Here is a 24056-nt window from a genome sequence, read left to right as displayed (position 1 = left end):
TTTTAGAGGCCAGGCAGCCTAAGGTGCTGGAAATACATTATTCTTAATTATTCTTCTTCTTCTGAGGAAATCCTCCTTCCCAATGCATCAACAATAACCACATTTTGCACAAAGCTCCAGTCCCAAAAGCAAAAACAGGCCAATAGTCCTAAAGGTGGCACTACAGCAAGCCTCTAGAGTTCAACATTTAGGAAAATTCACAACAATTCCACCATAAGTGCTACATATAGTCAACTTACACCAAAATGTAGCCCAAACACTGAAGGAATATTTGTGCATTTCAACCTATTGCAAATTATGAAGTCTATCATTCTGTTTTTATTGAAAACTGTAAATATATACTTGTAATTTTTGAGTCATTGTAGATGATGTATGAAAAATATAACAAAATAACAAAAAAAACAGTATTTTAGTTTAACATAATTTTGAATTTATCTCTCATGCAAAGAATTGGAATTAAGGCAAACATGGCATTTTTTTAAACATCTGTTTTTCTACTTATGGAGCTAATTAATCATTGTTGAAAATAAATTACATCTCCATGATGTCTAGAAGCAATTTTGCGGATTTTTGTCTTCGTAAGTGAATTTTTGACAGCAGTTTGAAATCTGCCTTTAAGCGCTAACAGCTGCTGTCTTGTTTAGCCTTAAATCACCTGGCCCCCGACCAATGCTACGCAGCAGCTATAATTTATGTAGGCATAATAAACATTTCCCTTAAAGGTTGGCAATAAACACACAAAAGGCACAAAAATACATACAATCAAAACACAAACTAAAGAACAGCCAATGCAAAATCATAATGATGTTTCAATATGCTGTTGGGTCTGCAGCCAGATGTGATCATTACATCCTGTATTGTCCTCAAACAGTTAAACAGTGCTGTTCATGTCGCAAATCATCGTAGAAAAACCACATGTCTTGTAAACCGCCTTCCAGATACAGAACAGATACCATCATGGCATAAATGTGTGAGCTTGTAATTATTTCTAGGCCCTGATGGATGATTGGCTCATTTCCGCTCTCCCCTTAAGCTATTTGGCCTGCTCGCCTCCTTCAACACACAGAGCAGCATTGAAGCGACGAAGACCAGAACCAGCATTACATCATAAAGAGGATATCACGCCATTAGGAGGAGTCGAGAATGGAAACATTTGTCGATTTCATTTCTAAAAATATGACAAATGTATATGTTCGTGCAGGAATCGTCCTTTTACAAGGTGACGTTCCTTATCAAAAACAGCCAAAACATCTGAAATAGATGGAGACACGTCTTGAGTCCAAGGTCGGTGTTGGAGCAGACACAGGAAAGACTTCAGACGAGCCCGCCGCCGACAAATTAAGACAACGCACAACATGGCCTCAGAAGTCCTAACGGTATGACATAAAGGATAACGAGGAACGCACGAGACAAAAACAGTGGAGAAACTCTAAATAAGACATCTCTTTTAACGTAGGAGTAATAAGTTCGTCTGTCCAACTTTAAACACACAGGTTTGTCTTGAATGCAGCAAGTGAAAAGGTTAAAGATTTGAGTGATTCATGGGCTGAAAAATGGCAGGAGGAGGGGCTTAGAAGTAAAGTAATAACAAGGTGATAATTAGGGATACATTTTTCAGAGGCATCTCGATTCAACTCTTTCACTTCCGATACGATACCGATATGGCAGCAACCTTAAATTATAACTGATATCAATATCAAGATGATCCATTATCAGCACAAATCATACTTTTATTGCTTATTTTTTTGTGTGGAAGGTTAGAAAAGGCTTGATCGAGTGATATTAATCAAACAGAACAACAGTCAGCAACAGTTGGTTTGAGGTAAACTGACCCATTTCTTATTAACCAATGGGTAAAAGACATTTTAACATTTAAACATGAGAATATTCAACAATTTAATAAAATACGCTGAAAGTTTACATTATTTTATTATCACCAATAAAACTAATTCTAGTTTTAAAGTGTAAAATAGCCACTAGTTTAACTTATTATTCAACATAATAAATACAAAAATAAATTCGAAGACACTGAAAAAAACAGATTTTTATTATTACCAATAAACAAATTATGCTTTTTTCATAATTCAAATTCACTTTTTTTTTTTACTGTCAATATTTAGTTCTGTCAGCTGCTGGACAGAAGTGGAGTGGAGTATGGATGGAACTGCTTAGATCAGAGATTTTAAATGCAGGCTGATATAATCTGATTTTTTTTTTTTTTTTTTAAATATTAAAATTCATACAAAATTAGGTTTGGACTGATGAATAGATTTGATTGTCAGTCAGACTGCTGTTTTTGTTTTTATACTGTGTATTGTATTGATATACATTGTTTTTAGTTTCCTATAAAAGACAATAAAGAGATGGTTTAAAATTTAAAAAAAACGTAATTCAAGTTGATACATTTTTCAAAAAACACTCTTTAGAGTCACTTAACCCTGTTTGTGTGTCGTATCTGTGACACCAAGTTAAATCAACCGAGGCAATGCACTTATATACTGTGTGTATGTATGTATGTATACATATATATATATATATGTATATATATATATATGATTGAAGAAAAAACCAGGAAATGGAAGAGGGCAGAGATAAAAGGATAGCAGGCTGGCGTGAGGAAACAAGTGATTGATGGGGACAATAACAGAGGAGCAAAGCCAGCTGTTAGGCTGTGAATAAAGAGTGAGCAAGGATAGACTGGTGGACCAAACCACAGCCCTGCCATCATTAAACAGGCAGAGGAACACACACACACACACACTGCTCAGTGGAGCAAAGCATGACACAGTGGGGCCGGTAAGGCTGATACAGCCAATTAGGGGGGAGGAGAGCTGGGGAGGGCGAGGTGGGGAGGGTTGAGGACGACGTCAGAAGCAAACAGATGGAGAGGGAGGAAGGAGGGGGAGGGGGAGGGAACACTAAAGATGCACGGTCACAGCCCCCGACATCAGCCCAAGCTCAGCTGCTCTGCATCGACTTGTATGACAGTCACCATGGCAACACACACACAGTTGCACACCGGCATATGTCCGTTTTGACATGGTGCACACACGGACACAATCAGGCTATGTATATATTTATTTTTATTGTTTTTTCTAAAGATTATTTTGTTTTAAAATACTTGTTTGAGGAGTCGCTGCTTTCACTACTTCTCAGAACAGCCTCGTGATTTATAAGAGAAAAAAATAGCAAGATATGAGTTTTGGTGCCAGGCAGGCAAAGTGTTTAAAGTATCTCATTAGAGCAGTGGTTCTCAACTGGTCTCACCTTGGGACCCACATTTTACCACGGTCATTAAATCGTGACCCAGTTTTTTTAGAATTCAACCAACCAAATTAATTCTTTCTAAAATAGCTGTTGAAAACACATGTATATAATCTTTTTAAATACATAAATCTATATATTTTCCTGTGTAACATACATTTCACAGCATGCCTGTCAAAAGAAAAGTTTATTTTAAAATAAAAGATGAGTCCAACATGAGAAATATTAAGTATTAATTTATTTTTCCACCAGCTGTCCGCGACCCACCCAGCACAGGTCCGCGACCCACCAGTTGACAATCACTGCATTAGAGCGTATATTCATTTAAAGGAGGGTTGGGGTCAATTTATAATTGTAATCGCGTAATTAAAATGAAATGTAATTGAGTTCAGGTAATTGACTAGGTTGTTATTGACATGGAAATGATATAATGATATCAAGACATGGGTCAAACTGACCCGTTATCATAAGAGATGTTAACATAAAGCTAATGGGGTCATTTATTAAAGGCTTAGTAATTGTGATTAATTGTAATTGAAATTTAATGAGGACATAATTGTAATTTAATTTCAGGGGAAAAACAATTATTGTAATTTGAATTGTAATCGGAAAAAAATGTCGGTGACCGTAATTGAGTTGCAATTGAACATGGATAATTGAAAATGTACTTGAAAAATGTAATTGACTCCAAAACCGATTGAAAGATTGTGTTCTGTGTGCGTAGGGATGTGTCAGCGTTCCTGCAGACAAACTGTGGGATCAATAGCTGCTCCTTCAAGAGATCACATTACACTCGCACACCTATATATACACACACACAGTACACAGGCTCAGGTGGTCTGCTGCAGTGGGTGCACACGCGCACGCACTTTTCTAAACGTGATGCAGCACTGCAGCAGAAGCAGCCATACTTTAAAAGATGAGAGAGTTTCTGATCCAGCAGAGAAGCTGCAGACTGTGGAGGAACCGGAGTCTATTTTAGACTCAGTGCAGCATATCCAAGGCTTACTTTGTACCTTTGAAAAATGATAAAAGCAGGTTTCGCTCCATAAATTCAAATTGGGGCAGCAAAATATGACAAGTACAACTTAAGAGGAATCTTCAATCCTCATCTTATTTTAAAAACTGATTTTACTTTGAGCATCTGTGGAAAGTGTGCTACTTGCACAAAAAAAAGAAAAAAAATAGCCCTTGGGCTGATGTAGTTGTTGACCAAACATCTATACAGATGATGCATTATGAAAATTCCAAATTAAAGGGATTCCAGGGTCCAATTTGACCTGCAGGATGATTTGAAAGTTCTATATTAGAGATTTAGAGTGTAATCAATATCAATATGTTAGTGACTAGTTACAGATCAGAGTCAATCTTCCTTAAATCATCAAAGCATTGAGTCGCAAGCAGCAGAAACTAAACTATAGGCTTTTATGATAGTGGAAAACAAAAGAAAAGAAAAGAAAGCACTAATAAATGTCACTTTCTCAAACGTCAACGATAGTATCATAACTATTTTTAAACAATTTTAATCAAATAATAAAACAATCAAGTAGAAATTGAAATATGACACTGAATATACACTAAAATGCATATTTTGCAACATCACGCATTTACACAATTTTTCTCCTAAAAACGAGCGATCTAATGTGTAGCAACTTCAGCAAATCTCATGCAAAACCTTGGTGATTTCAGCAAGTGAATTTAATGCAAATACAGTGGAAAAATTATAAAATCATTTTGGACATTGAACAGTTTAAAAGCCAGTAATGACATCTGTCCATTTTTAAAAATTGCCAGGGTGCGAATCAAATGCTTTGATGGGCCCAACCTGGGGTGCACGCCTCGAGTTTGACACCTGTGCATCAGTCATTGAGTAAAACTACTATCTAGCGTCGGTTACACATATCTGTCACTGACAATATGTGTATTTGTTCTGACATTGACACATGCAAGGGGTGAAATATATGAAAATAATACTAAAATCGCACGTTTAAACACAAAAAACCTGTTGAACAAGTGATAGTTCTGTGCGTTAAGACGTTTAAGTATGTGTGGTAGAATTGTGTCTAAGAAAACACAAACACATGCTTAATGAAATACATAGATGGTTACCATGTTGGTAGTGTGTGTGTGTGTGTGTGTGCGCGCTCCACATTAAAGACAAACACACACACTCCCAACAGCTGAGATTCTTCACCCCTATTTGCTTACAACAAACTGCTCAGCTAGTGTGTGTGTGTGTGTCAGCAAAAAAATGTGCCAACCTGTTTCCTCCGACACCACACCCAGGATAACTGTTGACACACACACACGCACACTTCTATTAACCATTTGAAGGAGGCATGTTACTCTAAAACATGTGTCAAAGTCAAGGCTCGGGGTCCGAAATCGGCCCTGAGGAGCATCCAATTCGGCCCGCAGGAGAAAGTCAAAATGAAAGACAAAATATGTGAAAATTATTACATAACATTATCCTCAATTAAATAGAAATTAGTCACAATTTCTTGGAAATTTGTACATATTTTACGTATACGTAGAAGTGCAAACTATGGCACAATAATGTCGAAATTACTTGTTTTCCCGCATAAAATCTGTGGTCCACTTGACACTAAACTATCCCACATGTCAGACGTTTGGTCTCCCCGTAGGGATGTAACGATTCACTCAACTCCCGATACGATTCAATTCACGATACTGGGTTCACGATACAATTCTCTCACGATTTATTTTACAAAATGGGACTGTAGACAAATGACTGAAAAATATTCCTTTAATTTTTGGGGGGAAAAATCTAGAAAATACTGTGCTATTTTCCTTTTATTTTTATTATCAAAAGAATCCCTTGATAAACTATTCAAAACAATACAATTTAACTAAAAATAAATCTTGGATGAAATAAATAAAGGAATAATACAAATGAAGAAGAAGCCTCTTAATCTAACTTCTGGTTCTATAGTAAACAATGCAAAACTGCATAATTGTTCTTTTTCTTTTAAAAAGTGCAACTGAAAATGTATTTTGTGCCTTAACAATTGGACTAAAAAATTTTTTTAAAAAAAACAGCCATTGAACTGATTTATGGCAGATATTTGTTTGGACCAGCAGAGGGCGCTGGATACCCAGTGGTTGGTTGGCATGCAGATTCTTGTAGTGAAGAAGAGATGCTATGCTAGCAGACAGAGCTAATTTACAATTTACAGGTAATATTACAGATATTCTTTCGGTGCTAAAGGGGTAAGGAATCATTTATGAACATGTTTAAGAGTAGAAGGCGGCCAAAAAGAAAGTAGTAGTAGATTCTGCCCGCCGCGTACACTGCTGGACAAGAGAAGGGATATATATATATAGCGCCCTCTGCTGTTTTAAAAAAGTACTACTATTCAATTTTCAAAGTATCGATGTCAACTGTGATGCCTATGAATCGATTTTAAACTGCCTTACGATTAATCGTTCTATCTCCCCATGACATCATTTCCTGTGTGGAAAAAAAAGCTTCTAATTTCTAAAACATCAGATTGAAGTGAGTCAATTCGGAGAGTCTTGAGTCATTGATGAGTCGTCTTCCATCTTAATGACTTTCTTTTTGAGTGAAAATTCCCCATAAAATAATAAATTTAACGACTTATCTATCTGAGAACAAACTGCTTTGTATTTGGCCCTTGAACTGAAATAAGTTTGACACCCATGCTCTAAAACATCCAATGCATGAATGAAACAGTTGCCGTGACAACGTCACAGATCCGCAGTGGCCTCGTTCGACTGAGTGCGGCGGGAACGCTGAGCGCTGCCGACAGCCGGGTGTCAGCGTTAGTGGGAGTCACCGAAACACCACACGCGGCGTCGCCTCAAATACACAGCGATGCACGTTTAACGATCTGCCGTGTCGCGTCAGCACATTTCCAACATCTGGAGGCATGAATCCAGCTTTTTGTTACACTTTTTTAAAAAAAGGTTTTCCAGAAATGACATCAGTCACCTCATTAACCAAAGCAAACGATCAAAGTCTTTCTCAAAGTAAATAAGTCTAATAACTGTTGTTATAAATCAAGAGTGGGAGCAAGTAATACATTTATCCTTGGACGTGGGCCCACATTCTATGTTGCGCATTAGCTAAATTAATGCACAGCATCATAAAGCAGGAATGCTTCAGTTCTGCATTTGATGTGAAATCTTTTCTCACGAGTCAGCAAATGTAACCTGAGCACTTTTGGTTCAGATGGAAGTTAATAATAACAGGCTGTTTCAAGTGTTTGCCGAAGAATGGCTTTAACCGTTTAAAACTAGAGGGCTCTTAAACGTGAAAAAATGCGTAACATAGGGGGTGCACATAAATGATAATAGGGTTGTTGCTTGGTGCTTCTCACTTTTTTTGATAAAAATCTGAACCATAACAGAAAAAAAGTATTTCATTATTTTTTTTTAAATAATATTTTAATAATCTTCATCTTTGGATTTGATGGAGGAAATTTTACTTCCAAACAATGTTAATTTCTTCTTTTTTTCCCTTCTTCTTCTTCTTCTTCTGAGGAAATGCTATTTCCCATGCACGAACAATCACCAAATTTTCCAAATTTCCTCATCTGCCAAAGCATGCCAATCGTCCTAAAGGTGGCGCTACAGCAAACCTCTCAATTTCAAAATTCGAAAAAAAAAAAAAATCACAACAAATCAACCATATGTGGTAAAGATTTGCAACTTCCACCAAAACGTAGCCTCAATTCTGAAGAAACTTTTCTACATTTAAACTTATTGCAAATTATGAAGACCATTATTCTGTAAATCTTATTAAACCTATCTCCTCCCACAATTTCTACTCAATTGACACCAAACTTGCTACAGCTCATCTTCAGACTGTCGTACACAAATTATTCACACAGATTTAAAAATGTATCAAAAATCGAGCCTACACTGCATCAAAACGTTTGACTGTAAAAAATAGTGATGTAAACAGATACTTGGACATTTTTGCCAAATTTCAATGTTCAATTAGAAAAAATGATGATGGTAGTAGATGATTTTTCTTGGATGTAAAAAAAAAATTTTACAGCGTTTTGAATTTTTCTTTAATGCAAACAATTGGAGTCAATGCAAAAATTTAATTTTTAAACATAAATCATTGTTAAAAACAAATAAAAACTTATACATGCTTTTTCGCTGCAATAATTAGAATTTTGTCTTAATGACTTAATTGTTGACAGCCATTTGAAATCTGCCTTTAAACCAGTGTTTTTCAACCTTGGGGTCGTGACACCATGTGGGATCACCTGACATTTAAATGAGGTGTTAAAAATAATTACTGATTAAAAACACATTTTTAAGTTTTTCTAAAATCACTTTTTCCAAATTAAAACACAACATAATCTTAAACAACTGTATTCTATACTTTCACTTTCTGAAAGATAAATATAGTTAAAATAAAATGCATTGTAAAAAATTGTAAATTAATATAAAATAATTGTTACACAGTATGACAAACATGATCAAAAAGTCATCTTTGGGGTCACCATAAACTTGTGAATGTTAGAACAAACGTTAGAAACCACTGCTTTAAACGCTTTTATTTGAGTTCAAACGTAGCTTTTTGGTGCAATTTTCTATCAAACTACATTATAAAGTGTTGAACATTGATTTCTCAGTGTGTGTGTGTGTGTGTGTGTGTGTGTTACATAATCATGAAGACGACAAAAAGGAAGCTGTTCCTGATTCACACTGCACTGAATCTGGAATTCAACATAGATCTGTGACAGGCGGAGAAGAAAGGCTCAGTGTGAGAGCCCCAGCAATGATCCATGCTCACATGGTTCCATTTAGAACTGGAATTATCTCCCTTTTACACTGACACGCTCCCAGAGAGGACTGTTCCTCTTTCTTTGGCTTTGATTTAAAGACACCTTTCGATCAGGACGTTTTTAAGCTCGTTTTTAGGAGGAACGCTAATGAACGATTGTGGAAACAGACAAACAGACAGACAGACAGACAGACAGACATTACCGTGCATTAAACAAGCACATGAGATCACTTTAAACATTACTTTCCCTGACGGTTACGACAGCAGGAAAATAAGCATCTCTGTGACATTTGAGTGAAGACGAGAGGGAGGAGGCTTGTGGCACATACTGCCAGGCCGCCTGTTTTTCTTTTACGTGTGCCCACAGAGTTCATTATCCACAGGGAGTGCTGTGAACTCACTCTGCTTTACAGGAACTCTTACCTCTGAAGTGGTTCTACTGCTCCTCGCTGAGGTTAGAGGTCAGATGAAAACACCACGCCACTCTGTGAAGAAACGGACATGATTTAGAGCAGTGTTTCTCAAACTGAGGTATGCAATGGCAATACATGGGGTACTAGAGAGAGAGAGAGAGAGAGAGAAATAACGAATAAAGGCGTGAGATGACCAGAAATGATAAAAACTACAGAAATACATCTATTCAGGAGCCACTAAAGCAGTGTTTTTCATCCATGGGGTCACCTGAAATATTCTAATTATTATTCTTTCTTTTAAATAAAAACATACAATCTTAAACAACTGTATTTATATACTTTAACTTTGTAAAATACAAAATGCAGTAAAAACCCAAAAAAAATGTCTTTGGGGTTCACCAGAAATTCCTGATATCAAAAAAGGGTCACGATCCAAAAAGGTTGGGAACCATTGCACTATAAAACAGTTTCTTTCCACTTATTTACAGCATGAGAATCTTTAAAGTGTGTGGTATCACTCGTTCAATCATTCAATATAATGCTTTATAGTTGTTTTCTAACAGAATGTTGTAGTCTGACAAAGGGGGTACTATTCAGAAATAAGAGAAAGGGGGTACGTGAGCCTAAAAAGTTTGAGACCCACGGATTTAGAGTCATCACAGCGGTTATTTGACACTTTCAGGAGGATTTTCTTTGCACCTCAGCAGCTGGAGCGATTTCAGAAAGCAGGGATTATAACGACGGAGGCTGCGAGAGCGAAAGCCTTGTGACAAAGATGACAGTTTCCTCCTCGTTATGATGCAGCGAGATTAAGATAAAGGCTTTGAGGCTGAGTTGCTGCGAGTTAATCACCTGACGGGAGTCACACAACACTAAAGTTGTAAAATGTTACATGGAAGTCGGCGGTGACTCATCAGCCTTGAAGTGGGTCTCACTTTTCCGACCTTGTGACGGATTGCCGACTCATTTGCTTACATGTTGCTGAGTCATGAAGTGGGTTTATTTCCCCCAATAATAATCCACATGCTGAATCATAGTCTGATGGTACGGTTTGGTCATGGTCTGTCAAAGGAGCAGACGTCTAATGCCAGCTGCTGCTCCTTCTCTTCCTCACAACTGTTGTTCAGACACGGCATGTGTTCGTGTTCGTGTTCGTGTGTGTGTGTGTGTGTGTGTGTGTGCGTGTGTGTGTTTTCACAGCAAACAGTCACAAGAGTGTTCGCACACGTCATCCCTGCTACATGTGAGACTTTTTGTTTTTTAAAGCACAATTGCCTGCTCAGATTACCACGCCGTCAACGCGGGGCTGTTGAACAGGTGAGGCCGTGACAAATGTCCCGGTGCCAGGAGGCCGCCTGGCAGCTGCTGGCGATTTGAAAACAAAGGCAGCCCAACAACAGACGCGCACAGGCAAACATGACTTGGTACACACAGAAAGGCTCAGGGTGTGTTTACATTTACATTTACACCGACCAATCCTAGGGCGTTTTAACCACTGTAGCATTTGTTTGGGACAGGGTGAATGTGTAAACTAAGTCTAGAGTAATATGTGAAGGTTTTATTCATTGAGACAACTTTTTTTCAGGAAATTTACTTTGATCTCCTGCCAACTGCCAGTCTTCTTCAAATGTGTCTGCTGATTGCTTTGATGTTTTGTCTTCTTTTTGAATAATTGAAAATCTTAACATGTTATACAAAAACAAGACAAAATGAACTTGCTGGAATTATTACACAGAAGTTAAAAAAAAAACATTGAAGTGATCAGCAGACACCACTGAAGAAGTCTGGCAGTTAGGACGCGAAACATGTCGGGAGATCAAAGTAAATTTCCTGGAAAAAAGTTGTCTTAATAAATGAAACCTTAACTTGTAATTCAAAAATAAGACAAAATTAACTTGCTGGAATTATTACACGGAAGTCAAGAAAACATCAAAGTGATCAGCAGATGCCTCTGAAGAAGACTGATCGCCTGGCATGTTCGACTGTCAATTTACTTGAAAAAAAAAGTTGTCTTAATAAATAAAACCTTAAAATATTATTCGAAAAGACAAAATAAATTTGCTGGAATTATGCTGCCAAATTTGAAAAAAAACCATCAAAGTGATCAACAGACACCTTTGAAGAAGACTGGCAGTTGGGACACGACGAATGTTGGGAGATCAAAGTAAATTCAGCTGCAGCACAAACAAAGAAAACACACCCTAAATAGGGCGTAAAAAACACAAAATTAACGTTATAAAACCAACAAACAAATCAATCTAATGTGTTTTATATTTATTATCGGACCCCCACATGACAGGGAAATGCCTCACATGCAAGTTCCTGGACAATATCACAATGCACGCTAGTTTTCACTAAAAGACAGGTCATTGCAAGTGTGACAGGAACAGGGGCAGGTTTTTGTGAATGTTTGAGGAAACTCAACGAAATAACCAGCTAAGTTTTCCCTGAGCGCTGCCTCCAGGCACAACAGGTAAAGGCGAGTGAGCCAAATAAAGTCCACAGTCTGGGACTATCCCGGTGTGAAAGCAGCCTCATTGGCTTCCTTATTTTACTGGCACCCACACTGGCACACAAGTGACTGTTGTAAAAACTATGAATGCACAGGTACTGCCTTACACTGGGATTTTAAGTTAATCCAATAAACTTTAAACACAGGCCTTAAGGTGCCCTCTGTGCTAATGTCAACAGCGCTAACAGACTTTGTTTTATGTGCCCGACCACCAACAACAGGCCGAGGGGAATCAGGGAGTCCCGTGTGGTGGGACACAGGTGTGTCCTTGTCCGACACAACTTCTCTGGTCAACAGCGCTCCTTGGGGGCGGCTGGTTTCCCGCCGGGGCAGGAAGCGTGAAAGAGGGCAGGGCGCTGAGCAATGAAGTCACAGCAGGAAATAAAGACAGGACTGTTGGGGGAGAGGAAGCAGACAGCATACTGTAACGTCAAATCAGTGAAATACATCGACACAGGATTAAAAACAACACCCATATGTCAACAGCTGGTCTTTTCAAGGCACCAGATCAGTATCAGCTATTTATTATATTTACAGGTAATATAATCTGACTACTGTTGTCTTTTATTAATAAAGGCATAAAAGCATCTAAACTGAAAACAGCCAACTCATATTTTACCAAATAGATGGTGCTGCTGGACTTAAAATTGACATATAATTTGCATCGTTATATAAATTTGCATCCTTTATTTTAAATGGAAAAGAGTCGAGACGTATACTCCAGGAATTACAATTAATGCTTTTCTAGTTTGGTAAAATAATGTTTAAATGGGCAATAACAACAATAATAATAATAATACATTGGATTTATACAAACCCTTTCATAGACTAATGAATTGAATTTCATTATTGAAAATAAAATAGATTTCAGTTGATTTGAAGTTTAATTTTAAACTACAAGTACAATAGATATAATTCTTGTTTGGTAAAAGAATATTTTGAGTGGGCAATGTTATCAATGAATTGGTTTTCTAACAACTCTATAGTTTTTTTTAAAGATGGACCAATGTGTGAATGTCTTCAATTATCTATAAAACAAATATTTGCCATCATTAAAAAAAAAACATATTTTTACACTCTAAGGAACTGATCTCATATTGAATCACTTCGGGGCAATGTATACTTTTAAAATGACTTTAATAAAGCTTGGAGGAAATCAAAGTGTGAAGAATACGGCAACAGATAATATTTAAAGGTGCATTTTGCTCGTTCTTCATCATTTGAATATACAACAGTACCTATAACTTCACAACCCGATGATGAATAAAAAAAAAAAAACACTGATCATTGTAAGAGCTTAAGGCTTAAGGATCTGAGAGCTATAACAGCACTTTAATCTGGTTTCTTACCAAGATAAGACCTTAAACACGACCACAAGCATTATGAGAAAAGGTCAATGAGGTAAACTATCAGACAGTTGGTTGGTGGCAACACTCAGTGCTCTGGGAAATAGCTTTTGTATTGATCTATTATTGCTTTTCAAACCATGCAGCTGCTTCCACTCTCACGCAGCGTGCTGACCGATGCCTCCGTATTAAACAAACAGGCTTTTATGTGAGCTAAACCAGCAGAACTAAGGCTATGCCATTAAGGGCCAATCACAATAAGAAATGTTGAACTATAATCCAATGTTTGGTTTTGATTTGTTGATATCACGTTAAATTAAGTGACAAACCTTAAAACGTCATTTTTTTTTAAATACAACAAAGAAGAGCAACTGTTCTAGATGGGATGGGACAATGATGAATGTAACAGTAAATACTTAAAAGCCACAATAAAGCCATCACAAATATCATAACACTACACAGCCAGTGAGTATATACTGTCTACTATTAACCATTAGTATGAATAGTTTGATGACCGTTCCCACTGAAGCATTCTTCTAAGTTTCCCAAGTAGCATTTTGAACCTCAACAACAAAAACTTGAATCACACTGAGGCTAAATATCTACATTAATTCTCCACATTTGAAAGTTCTGAAAACATGTAAAGTGAGAAAGCGACCAAGAAAAATATCAACATGTGGTCATTTGATCCATAAAACACACTTCGTGCCAACATTTTGGAGATTTTCAGAGACCCACCATTGTGCAACAGACTAAACTTCCAGTTAACTTCAAAACAAGAGCCCTATTTATTTACTAATGGAGGACAAGAAGAGATGCTTTTGTTTTGAAAACGGAATGTTTGATTTTGAGCTTGAAGCCGGTCCCAGGATGATTTTACTTTCTGCTAGCAATGCATCATGGGGCTTGGGGTTGAGTATGACTCGTGTGCCCACCGTGCATATTGAAAAAATGCCCTGATATAGTATACATCCGGTTATTTCTCGCATACTCAATCTTTCCATACTATCTAATGTCTGACATACTAAGTCTGACTCATTTTGACGTCAGACTTAGTATGAGTAGTTTATTAGATTGCGATTTCAAACACAGCAATGGACTGGGTCCTTCAGCTACTTTCCGTTTATGTTGCAGGTCTGGTCACGATTACAAGGAGCTGCTTCCCTCTGTGAGATCCTCCACGCTTTAAGCGCTCTGCTCTGAAGAAGCCACACATGGTGGGAATTACAGAAAAAAGCTGCATCAGGAATGTTCCCACGATGGCCAGTGGGGTCTGATGGAGGTCCAGTGTGCTGGGGAGCAGTCACTGGGGTTCCTTGAGAATGAATAACCACTGAGGTTCCTCTCAATTCCACAGCTCTGTCCTCATGACATCTCCACAGAGACCCCCCACCCCACACACACACATACACAGCAACAAGGAGGTCAAAGAGAGACAAACTAAAAGTGACAGAAACGCCACAACCTCCCCCGCAGGTCCAAACCAGAAATACTAGCGCCAAACCGAGGGGCAAATCATGGTTCACCCAGTGAAGATGGTATATTTGTTCTAAATTTGAATATTTTTATTTTATTTTGGGTGTTTCTGGCATAATTTCATGTATTTTTGTTGTAGTTTTATACAATTTTATTTTATTTTGGGTGTTTTTGGAGTTATTTTTGTGTATAGTTGCTGTAGTTTTGTGTATTTGTATTTTATTTTGAACATATTTGTTCTAATCTTGTATATTTGTCATTTATTCTGCGTGTTTTTGGGGTCATTTTGTGTATACTTGCAGTAGTTTTGCATATTTTTTCTTTTAATTTGTGTATATTTGTTGTAATTTTGTATATTACTATTTTAGTGTGCATGCGTTGTGTGTTTTGGGAATCATTTTGTGTATTTGTGCTGTAATTTTGTATATTTTTATTTTATTTTGTCTGTTTTTTATGTAAGTTTTGTGTACATTTTTATTTTATTTTGTGTATATATGTTGAAATCTTGTATAATTTTCCTTTATTTTGTTGGTTTTCTGTGTTTTGTGAGTCATTTTGTGTGTATTTGCTGTAGTTTTGTATAGTTTTATTTTATTTTGCATGCTTTGGGAATCATTTTGAGTATTTTTGTTGTAATTTTTATATGCTCGTTTTATTTTGTGTATTTTCCCTACTAAATGCAGCTATAGCACCAAACCGAGGAGCAGATCGTGGTTTACCCAGTATTGAGGGTTGCTCGCGTGGCACGTAGACAAAAAAATAATCAAGCTCCACTCAAGTGTGAAGCTCAGCGGAGCAGAAACCGATTAGAAAGTTACTCAGCCTCCAACTTAACCCAGAGACTTATTGGAGAGCGGCGCACGCTGCCGTGACGTTGCTCAATGATATTTGGCAAACGCTGAGCGCTATTTTGTGAGATTACACTCTCAGGTTTGAGCAACTGTCAGGGGATTCAATCGTCTCCGCGTTGTTGTAGGTCACTGCGGGCGTTCCAACATGAACTCTGACGTAAGACAGAAAAAGTGGAGCAGCACTGCCAGGCCAGCGCTGCTGTTCTGTTCAAACACAAACCCAGATGTAGAGAGAGGAGCCCCAAAGACGTCACAAAGTATGTTCCTTAGCACCGTCAGATCTTTGCTGGAGAGGCAATTAACAGGAAACCACGCAGCACGCTTCCTCCAACTGCTTTAACGCCACCAGAAAGTGTTGAGGCCTTCTCATCCATACGGGGACTGAGAGCAGAACGAGAAGATCAGAACATGGAAAGTAGGCTGCAGTGCATATTTGATACCAAAAACCAGTCCATTCAGCACCAGTCTCTTTGGTTTGATTCCAATGTGAAACTTCATCGAAGCACAAACAGTTTGAACACTTCCATAATGTATGAGTGCATCTGTTTTTAGTTTCATGCTGGAGCTGGAAAAACAACCCAAAAGGACAAAATCAGGTGCTCGCCAGAACTTTATTTATTTCATTTGTCCTTAAAAACACCCAGGGATTTAAAACGGATTTAAAGAATACATATCCAAGATAAATGAAAAAAATATGTAAGGAAGACGCATTAAGGTTAAATTAACATCATGTGTTTGGCAGATCAAGATTTTCAAGACCCAAGTGCTCATTTAAAGAATGATCGAATGAATAAAAATCACTGATGATGCTGTATTTTTTGTTTGTCCATCTTTACAAGACAAGCATGGTTTCTAGGGGAGGAGCTTAATTGCACCCGCTACTTGTTAAGAGTAACACTACATGCGCTTTTATCTTCAAAAGACCCCAGAAACACCAGAAAGAGTCACTAGAGGTGTCTGAAAATGTGTTTACACTTTTCCTTTTCCCTGTTTAGATGACTTTACACGCTGTTAAACTTACCCAAACATGCTAAATAGGGTTAATAGAGTCAACTACTGTTATTCATATTTATGTGCTTCAGATGATTCATGGAATTTACGCTGAAATCACAAGATTTACGACAAAACATTAGCAAAACCTTTAATCACTTTTGCTGTGACAATATATTTGAATGCAGTCATAATAACCTGAACCACATCAAATTAAGCTCTGTATTTATTATCGGTCACAGGATAGCATGATCATTTGTCAATCTGTAACACGTAGCGCGAGACTTTGAACAAGATCATGAGTCCGTTTTCTGGGTGACATTATTCCAAAACATACAATGGAGGCATTTTTATGTCACGTTTGTGCCCGATTTTTAATAAAGACAAGGAAAAAAAAAACATTAAGATTGCTTTCTCTGTTTCAGAATGTGAATTTGTGTTTTCCAAATGACTAAAACTGAATCCTCTGAGGATTTTTGCTGGAATGCAACCCAGAGATCAACACTGTACAACATGACTCCGACAGATGGAAGTTGTCATCTCAGGTATTTCTCAGCGTGGCGAGGAAAAACAAATGTTTAGATGTGTGCAGCCTTTTTCTCCAAAAGTTTCCACTGCTGTTGATCTGCAGTGTGTGTGTGTGTGTGTGTGTGTGTGATGGGCGACTGACAAAAGGCAAACAAACACTTGTCCCTAACTGCTTCTGAACACTGAGTCCTGCACGCTGCCACTGTGGTTTCATGAGAACGCAGTGAACTCTGATCAGTGGGATCACTCTGTGTGGTGGAGCTGCCGTTTGTCCCAGGCTGTAAAAACACACACGGGGGGTGGGGGGTGGGGGGTATCTGAAATTTGCTGCTTCTATTTAACCCAAGCCACAGTGTCTAACAGTGCATGTGAAAGCAAAAACACAGAGTAAATCTACTTTCCACCTCCAGTCAGTCGATAACATGCTTTCTCTGCAGCAGCCACATGTGTCTCCTCTGGGCACCACTAAGTGTGCACTCTTTGAACATCTCCCTATAGCCTTGAGCATTAGCATTAGCATTGTGTCCATGTCAAAGAGCCATTACACGAGGAGCTATATCCTGTCTATCAGAGATGAACCCCACCTTCTTCTGTCTGAAACCTGAGTCACCACTGGAAATTTAACAGAGGATTCCCACTGGGATAAGATTCCCTAAGACTGTGTTTAAGGATGGCTACAAACTTGGTGGTCTCACAGAGGGAACAGAGATACACAAAAACAATGCACAGCCTGTAGATTACAGACGTCAACTTTTATCACTGTGGGGGCCAACAAATATGTGATAGTGTAAACCTAGGGTCAGATTATTAATACTACATGTAGGTTTTTGTGTGTGCTTTTGTCGTTAGTTTTTGGATTCATTTTGTGTGTTTTTGTGTATTTTTTTATTTTATTACGTGTATTTTTGTTGTAATTTTGTATATATTTGTTTTTATTTTGTGTGTATTTGTTATAATTTTGAATATTTACCATTTGTTGTGTGTGTTTTTGGAGTCATTTTGTGTATATTTGTTGTAATTTTACATATTTTATTAATATACAAAACTACACAGAATAAATAAATATATTTTTATCATGTATATTTGATATAAGAGTAATTTTGTATCATTTTGTTGTACTTTTGTATATTTTATTATTTTATTTTGCGTGTTTGGTGTAATTTTGTGTATAATTTTTGTTTGAATGCGATTTGGAATATTTTTGTGTAATTTGTTTTCATTTTGTATCTTTTTCAGTTATTTATTTCTCGTCAACTTGTGTGTTTATTAGGGATGTAACGATTCACTCAACTCCTGATACGATTCGATTCACAATACTGGGTTCTTGATACGATTCTATCACAATTTATTTTACAAAATGGGAATGTAGACAAATATTCCTTTATGTTTTGGGGGGGAAAAAACTAGAAAATTAATTTGAATTCTGGTTCTATAGTAAACAATGCAAAACTACATAATAGTTCTTTTTCTTTTTAAAAGTGCAACTGAAAATGTATTTTGTGCCTTAACAATTGGACTTTAAAAAAAAAAAAATTACATTTAAATCATGCATGTATCTTGTTGTCTTGTGTTTAATGCTTCACTTTTACTTTAATTCCTTCACTTTGGGAGCCATCGTAATAAAAATGATTCAGTGAATGATCAAAACTATGGAGAGTGACAGTCACACAAGGTTTAGTTGATAAAGACTAAACTCCAACTACAGTGAATCAAACTGACCATCTGCACTACATGTTAGTGGGGGGTGGTGAAAATCAGCCACCTGCCACAGCCAACGTCATGGTGATTAATAGCTGGATAAGCAGCTTAAACTAACAGTACAGTGAGGGGGGTAACAACCAAAAGAAACAGAAAATAAATGAATACTACAAGGCCTGAGCACATCCCTAATACATCGGATATCTGACAGAAGAGCCAAAGGGTTCAAGTGGGTTCAGCAAAGATAAAGAAGACGGAACTACACGTAATGGTCATTAAATGTGTTTTTAAATATTGTATTCTTGTTTACAGGGCTGGTCTTTATACTGTAGTGAAAATGACCAAAAAATGTGGTAAAAATTTAAGTATACAGTATAGGACGATGAGTAAAAAGCCTGAAAATATACAACTTTTGAACACACCACTTGGACTTCAAAGGAATAGAAAATATGACTATGGGTATTTAGATGATTTAATATAAATAAACCTTATGACTTCTGAATGAAAAATGGGCATAAAAAAACAAAAATTCTGTGTCACAGTGGTGACACAAAGTTAATAATTAAACAAAGCCGGTTTGATAGTGAAATTGTAAAAAAGTAAATCAGTCGTATCAGAATAATCCAGATAGGTTGGTCAAGGCTACAGTTACTTGTGGTATGGGAGCATTTCTTACCAGTTTACACCAAAGTATTGGACACGATACTGCCACTAGGACATCCCAAAATAAATGCATTAATTATTGAGCATAACAGCTAGGGCTGGGCAATACGAAGCAAAACTTACATCTCAATGTTCTTTCTGAAAAATGGCTATATACGTATAATGTAAGTTTCTAAATCGCCAAAACATCTTGACTCTCAATATATTGCCCAGGCCTAATAACAGCCTTGAAATTTCTCAAACAACACATCAAAGGATAAACTATTGTTGTCCCATCATTTCATGTTGTCACAGAGATTTGAGTGAAATATTTACTTCACGAAGGACTGTTGGTACTAATCATCACTTTTTTCCGTGACCTTTACGTCTCAACCAGCCGTGGAAAAGTCAAGTATGAGTGGCCTTTGGTGTCAAACACCAACCGTACTATAAATAAATACCTGCATAGTTTTCTACTGCCTTCATCCACTGGCACAGATAAAAGAGCTGACAACACAACAATCTGAGTGTACGTCACTGTTGGTCATTTGTGTCTTTGAGTTTGAGTGCATGTGATCATCAAGACGTGGAAGCCAAAGAGTGACTCGAATCATGGATCACTGAGGATGTGAAATCTACATTCACAGAACATCTAAATCCTCCTTTTTAATAGACAGAGGTAGTATTTATAAATGCCAAGAGGCTGATAAAAATGGTTGGATGTTGGATGACCTCTTTCTGCCAACTTCAATCAACCAGTGACTGCAGATCATGCCTGATGCCTCATATAAGAATAGATGGACAGTTTTAATGTTTCAGCTTTGTTATAATCATGTTTGTATAAAAAGGTCGACCGGACGAGCGTTTCACTATCTGGACGAACACACAGGCCACAGCAGTCGTCTGTCTTTGTTTGAAAATGGCGCAAGCAGCTGCCATCAAAGGTCAGCAAAATGTTACCAGAACAAGGCCCCCATTGAGAACTGCCCCACGTGTCCGTGACAAGGAGGGGGCTCCACCTTAGAGGAAGCAAACACGCACAATTAACCTTAGCGTTTCACTCACGCATGCATGACATGGATGAGGCAACTCGTTCTCCATCAGGGAGCTGCTCTTTCCTGCAGCTGGTGGCTTTTCTTCACATGAGTCCTCCTATCAAAGTGGAAATATCACATTCGCCCCCCACCCACACCCCCTCGACCCTCTGGCTCTCCATTGCAGGACTTTGAAGTGCCATCAGCACCTCTTGCTCTCTCTTAACCAGCTACACCCATGGGTGTAACCCTACCTGGGTAAAACCAGCCAAAGCCACAACTTTGGTGCTTTTGTGCAGGGAAGCGTCGTGCCCTGGGACAGACAGACAGACAGACAGACAGAGACAGACACACACACACCCCCACACACCAAGAATAGCTTCCCAATCCATCTTATCCAACACGCACACACACACACAAAGTGGAATGGGATCATTCTCCGACAACTGCTCCTCATCTCATCAACTGCATCCGAGGGAAATCAAGGATCTAAATAAAAAGATTACACTACTCTATCCTTCATCTATTGGCAACAAGGCAACGTGGATAGATGAGAAAAGCATGTTATTGGTGATATACACACACAGCAATCTTCCTGCTAGCCTTCGTGTTGCCCACTAGTTCGCAAACTTTTTTGTGTATTCCCCACTTTGACGAAGGTGAACTTTCAAGCCCCACGTGCTCTCATTGCCCCCCAAACAATCCTGACAAATAACACATTTTCAAATTTATTGAACTAACTGAGAACAAGTAACATCATATTTCACAATAAATCAAAAACGAGGTTAAGCCAATCACCTGCATAAAGAACTAATGCAAAAATGCAGGTAAAAAAACAAAACATTGTTTGCAATCTGTGTCAAAAAGCTTAAGAAAACAAAAAAGGAAATTCAGTGCACATATGAAATATGCACATGTAATATTTCATGTTTAATAATCCAAGTAAAAGCTTTAAAAATAATGCAAAGCTTGTTTATGGTTTCGCTCCACTTCACATGATGGCCCGAATATTACTTTTGCACTTTAGTTCCACATTGCAATAGTCTAATAATGTAATGCTTCTTTAAATTCTGCAATATTTTCTTGTGTGATGCGTTTTGTTTAGAGTGTTATAATAACAGTCTCTATTGTCAATGCAGAAAGATTGGCATGAAATTGAAATTGTCCTCCTGTTTGTCGCGCCCACCTGTTATACCTCCATTACCCACCAGGGGGCTCGCCCCACACTTTGAGAAGCACTGCTGTAGCATCAGGAAGAGAAAATATTCCTGTTACCACTTTACAAGGAAATCCAATCCAAAATAATATAAGGCTACAAGGAGCATAACAACACCGGTTTAATTTATCCTGCTTGATGTTGCTACACCTTCAGTCCCATTAGACTCAGATGTATGAAAAACACTGCAAAACTGCCTCTAACATCTGACTCAGATATTTTAATCTGGGATTAATCAGATCATCATTAGGCCCCAAAGTGTCAGTAGCAAAACCTCAAAGGACCCCTCCACGTTTCATTTTTTTTTTTTTTTTGTCTTTACCTTATGTTTTGTCAAGAAAGTCAGTCAAATCTGGCCCAGTGTGCTTTAATTAATGCCAAGAGGATAAAAAAATAAAGAGTGTAACAAGCTTTAAGGCATCTGTCAGAAGCCCAGTGGTTATCTCTTCAACCCATTAACTCCACTGTAAACCAATAGGTCACATTGTTGTGGCGCCGTGTGCTTGCCCAGAATAATGTGCTTCTAGTCTAGTGGATGCAAATGAAGCGTGCCTTAAGGACACAGACGGTCTATTATGGAACCATAGTGGGGAAAAAAGGCTGAGCCAAGTGGCTGCTTTAAGGAGAAAATCTGGCCCTTAAGAGCCTCCAATTCTGTCCCTGCAGAAGGAAGTAAAAATGACAGCGAATGAATCATTGTGTAATTTTTTAACTAACTCAGTTGTAGATTTCTCTTCAAATACACAAATTCAATGACACTCCTCAATATTTGGACGGATCACAGGATTTTCCATTTTTCCAAAATACTGAGAATTTCCTGAAATTATTCAACAAAATGTCCCCCAACACACAAAATCTATCCTGCAATGACTAATATCTGCAAGTTATTACTAGGGTGTCCCGATCCGATGTTGATATCGGTCCGATATCAGCCAGAAAACGAATATCGGGTTTTATCGGACTGCATCTAAAAATCAGAATTCCTTTATAAATCCCAGGGGGAAATTGCTTTTGTTATAGCCACTTTAAGAAAATTAAAATCACAAATAAAAGAATAAAATGTTTAACAAATAAAGAAAGAAATGATAAATGTTAAATAAGTGTATAATTAAGTAAAAGACGGTTAAAAATAAGGATCAGCTACACACACTTTACAGTAGTAAAAAATAAAGTAAGATAGATAATACTAATTATATACAAATATGATACCGATATCTACAACAATCAAGCTGTGATATAAGCGCTCCGATAAGTTTTTGTTCCCACCATATACTGACAGTGAAAAATAACTGCGGTGAACTTGAATTGCTGACTATTGTTTTCTGTTTGAGTAACATCACTTGATCAAGTCTTTTCTAACATTCCACACTTCAAAATAAGTAATAAAAGCATGTATGATTCGTGCTGATATCGCACCGGATCGGTATCGGCCAATACTCGAGGCTGCTATATCGGCATCGTATCAGAAGTGAAAAAAGTTGTATCGGGACATCCCTAGTTATTAGTTTGATATTGTCTGTGTGGAAGTGCAAACTGGGACCACATTAATGTTGAAACCTAAAATCTGCAGCTCATTTGAGATTAAACTGGTCTGCTTTTGGCCCCTGAACTAAAATGAGTTTGACACCCCTGCTTTAGAGCATATCCCATTTCATCTTTATGAAAGTTTCATGCAGAAAACTGGGAAATTCCCATGGGTGTCAGATAACCTCAGTCAGTGCAGGCGTGTTTTAGTAGGTTTTGGGGTTTTTTTTTTTTTTTTCTGGTGTATTCTGTAAGTTCTGCACATGCATTTGCTAAGAAAGATGCAACAGTGTAAATGGCTATATGTGCATGGTGGTGGTGGTGGTGGTGGTGATGGTCACTGATGACCAACCTGCTGCCGGCGGCGTTCTCTAACAAAGAGAATTAAATCAGTGTCCATTAGCTCTAGAGCTATGGCTGCTATAACTGTGCACTGAACCAGGCCAACACCAGCACTAACCACTGCCTGGTTCATGGCCCATTAAAGACGTGTGATGCTAAGTTTTACAATGCATGAGAGAGATTTGCACCTAAACGTCTCAATGCCATCGGCCATTACCGGGAGAAGGGTGGAGACAAGCTGCACATCTTCCTCAGCTGGATGCAGAGGAGGATAGAATGAGTTTAAAAAAAAATAATAATAATAAATACACACACACAGACACACCTCAGGAGTCCAGAGGTTTGACCCAGACATCGAAAAATAAACAAATAATACAAGCCAACAATGGGCTGCTCTTCAATTGTCACTCCCATTTAAAGCCTGCGGCCCCTGAA

The 24056-nt window shown here is 37.8% G+C and overlaps 1 protein-coding gene across 8 annotated transcripts in view; it reads right to left on the bottom strand.

The window, feature by feature from the left end:
* The window catches only part of raph1b (Ras association (RalGDS/AF-6) and pleckstrin homology domains 1b), a 48231-nt gene that overhangs the window by 23758 nt on the left and 417 nt on the right, over nucleotides 1–24056 (bottom strand). For all 8 annotated transcript variants that reach the window (XM_028466696.1, XM_028466705.1, XM_028466732.1 and 5 more), the window contains exon 2: nucleotides 9473–9534. The gene's annotated coding sequence lies outside the window, so the exon portion shown is untranslated. The remainder of the gene's footprint in view (nucleotides 1–9472; nucleotides 9535–24056) is intronic.

This window comes from Gouania willdenowi, chromosome 2 (genome assembly GCF_900634775.1).
Source record: "Gouania willdenowi chromosome 2, fGouWil2.1, whole genome shotgun sequence".
Classification (NCBI taxonomy): Eukaryota; Metazoa; Chordata; class Actinopteri; order Blenniiformes; family Gobiesocidae; genus Gouania; species Gouania willdenowi.
This window is presented reverse-complemented; position numbering and strand designations above follow the sequence as displayed.